Here is a 3720-nt window from a genome sequence, read left to right as displayed (position 1 = left end):
CATGAGGTAGGGGGCGCGCCCCCACCCTCGTGGCAAGGTGGTGGGCCCCCTGGCCTTCATATTTTGCAGGTATTTTTCTTATTTTCTGAAAAGTGGCTCCGTGAAGTTTCAGGTCATTCTGAGAACGTTTGCTCCTGCACATAAATAACACCATGGCAATTCTGCTGAAAACAACGTCAGTCCGGGTTAGTTCCATTCAAATCATGCAAGTTAGAGTCCAAAACAAGGGCAAAAGTGTTTGGAAAAGTAGATACGACGGAGATGTATCAACTCCCCCAAGCTTAAACCTTTGCTTGTCCTCAAGCAATTCAGTTGATAAACTGAAAGTGATAAAGAAAAACTTTTACAAACTCGGTTTGCTCTTGTTGTTGTAAATATGTAAAGCCAACATTCAAGTTTTCAGCAAAGATTATAACTAACCACATTCACAATAACGCGTAGGTCTCAAGTTTACTCATATCAGTAGCATAATCAACTAGCGAGCCATAATAATAAATCTCGGATGACAACACTTTCTCAAAACAATCATAATATGATATAACAAGGTGGTATCTCGGTAGCCCTTTCTGAGGCCGCAAAACATAAATGCGGAGCACCTTTAAAGACCAAGGACCGACTAGACATTGTAATTCATGGTAAAAGAGATCCAGTCAAGTCATACTCAATGTAAACTAACAGTAATGAATGCAAATGACAGCGGTGCTCTCCAACTGGTGCTTTTTAATAAGAGGATGATGACTCAGCATAAAAGTAAATAGATAGGCCCTTCGCAGAGGGAAGCAGGGATTTGTAGAGGTGCAGAGCTCGTTTTTGAAATAGAGGTGAATAATATTTTGAGCAGTATACTTTCATTGTCAACATAACAACCAAGAGATGGCGATATCTTCCATGCTACACACATTATAGGCGGTTTCCAAACAGAATGGTAAGTTTATACTCCCCCTTCCACCAACAAGTATCAATCCATGGCTTGCTCGAAACAACAAGTGCCTCCAACTAACAAGAGTCCCAGGGGGAGTTTTGTTTGCAATTATTTTGATTTAGTTTGCATAAAGCATGGGGCTGGGCATCCCAGTGACCAACCATTTATCTCGTGAGTGAGGAGCGGAGTCCACTCCTCTTGAGAATAACCCGTCTAACATGGAAGATACAGACAACCCTAGTTGATACATGAGCTATTCGAGCATACAAAACAGGATATTTATTTGAAGGTTTAGAGTTTGGCACATACAAATTTACTTGGAACGGCAGGTAGATACCGTATATAGGTAGGTATAGTGGACTCGTGTGGAATAACTTTGGGGTTTAAAGAGTTTGGATGCACAAGCAGTATTCCCGCTTAGTACAGGTGAAGGCTAGCAAAAGACTGGGAAGCGACCAGCTAGAGAGTGACAACAGTCATGAACATGCATTAAAATTAATCAACACCGAATGCAAGCATGAGTAGGATATAATCCACCATGAACATAAATATCATGAAGGCTATGTTGATTTTGTTTCAACTACATGCGTGAACATGCGCCAAGTCAAGTCACTTAAATCATTCAGAGGAGGATACCACCCTATCATACCACATCATAACTAATTCAATAGCATGTTGGCACGCAAGGTAAACCATTATAACTCATAGCTAATCAAGCATGGCACAAGAAACTATGATCTCTAGTTGTCATTACAAACATGTTTATTCATAATAGGCTGAATCAGGAACGGTGAACTAATCATATTTACAAAAACAAAAGAGGTCTAGTTCATACCAGCTTTTCTCATCTCAGCCAGTCCATCATATAACATCATAATTGCCTTTCACTTGCACAATTGAATGATGTGAATAATAATAATAGTGCACGTGCATTGGACTAAGCTGGAATCTGCAAGCATTCAATAAACAGGAGAAGACAAGGCAATATGGGCTCTTTCGTCAGATCAACATTTATGTATATAAGAGCCACTTCAACAATTTAATTATGGTCTTCTCCTATCGACCCCCAAAGAAAATAAAAGAAATAAAACTATTTACACGGGAAAGCTCCCAACAAGCAAAAGAAGAACAAGAAATCTTTTTGGGTTTTCTTTTTAATTATTACTACAAGCATGTAAATTAAACTGATTAAAAGCTACAACTAATTTTTTTGGTTTTTCTTAAGGTTTATTAAACACACAAGAAGAAAGCATAAAAAGGAAAATAAACTAGCATGGATGATACAATGAAAAAGTATGATCACCGACATCTAGCAATGAGTGTGTGAGCATAAATGTAATGTCGGTGGGAAATACGTACTCCCCCAAGCTTAGGCTTTTATCCTAAGTTGGTCTATGGCCACGGCTGGCCTGGCAGATATCCATAATAGTAGCTGCGGTCGTACTGCGATGCAGCGGCTATCGCCTGCTGAGCTGCAGCGTGGCGACGAGCGGCCTCCTCTCTCCTCTCGTACTCATCTGCCTCCTCTCTGGTAATAGTATATCTTCCTCTTGCCTGATAATCAAAGAAGGCAGGAGCAGGGAGAGTAATACGGACAACACGGCGTCTGTCAAAGATTAGTCGATACTGGAGAGGTGATTCGTTCCTCTCGACAAACTGGTGGTGAACCATAGCATTAAAATCTTGATAAGCAGGAGGTAATTCAATATCATCTTCGCGTATGGCTACACCAAGAAAATTAGCTATGCGGGTTGCATAAATTCCACCAAAGAAATCTCCATTAAATCTATTAAGATGCAACCTACGTGCAATAATGGCTCCCAAATTATAAGATTTATCTCCTAACACAGCACTCCTGAGAATACTGAGGTCAGGGACACACATGTGACATGCCTCATCTTTACCATTAATGCATCTACCTATGAAGAGAGCAAAGTAATGTATAGCAGGAAAGTGAATGCTCCCTATGGTAGCTTGTGTAATATCTCTAGATTCTCTTACAGTTATGCTAGCAAGAAAATCTCTAAATTTAGATTTGCGAGGATCCCTTATACTACCCCATTGTGGAAGTTTGCAAGCAGTGGTAAAATCCTCTAAGTCCATAGTGTAAGAATTATCATAAAGATCAAACAGGACAGTTGGAGAATTACGTGAAGTTGAAAATTCAAACCTCCTCACAAAGGTACTGGTGAGGTTGTGATACTGGCTGCACTTCTCTTCCTTGAAGCTCACGAGATCAGAAGGCCACTCACAAGGACGCACTGGAGCGTCTCTTGGTGGCTCTTCATCAGCATCACGCATTGCAAGCCTGGGGCCTTGCTTCCTTGAAGAACCACCTTGGAACATTTTTCTAAGCATATTTCTTCCTCTGAAAAATTCTGAAATTTTTTAGTAACTTCAAAATAAAAGTAAACCAAACTCAATAAAATTGATAGCAACTACTCCTACAAGTGCCTAGGGCCTATATCATGCATCAAAACTACTTGGAACCATATAAATTTGACATGCAAGCTCAAGAATAGGGTCACATAAGCAGAAAAAAATTGCAATGAATAAAGCACTAGAACAAAAACTAATTGGACCAATGGAGGAGTCTCATACCAAGGAACAATCTCCCCAAGCAGTTTTGTGAGAGGTGCTTTGAGCAAGGAGATCGAAAATGGCAGCAAAACGAGCTTGGACTCGGGATTGAGCTGGTTATTCGTGTTTGTGGGAGGAAGAAGGGGTGTGTGGGCGAAAGGATAAGTGGAGGAGGGCCACTGTGGGCCCACAAGGCAGGGGGCGCGCCCTCCACCCTC

The sequence above is a fragment of the Triticum dicoccoides genome, chromosome 6A (assembly GCF_002162155.2).
Source record: "Triticum dicoccoides isolate Atlit2015 ecotype Zavitan chromosome 6A, WEW_v2.0, whole genome shotgun sequence".
NCBI lineage: Eukaryota > Viridiplantae > Streptophyta > Magnoliopsida > Poales > Poaceae > Triticum > Triticum dicoccoides.
This window is presented reverse-complemented; position numbering follows the sequence as displayed.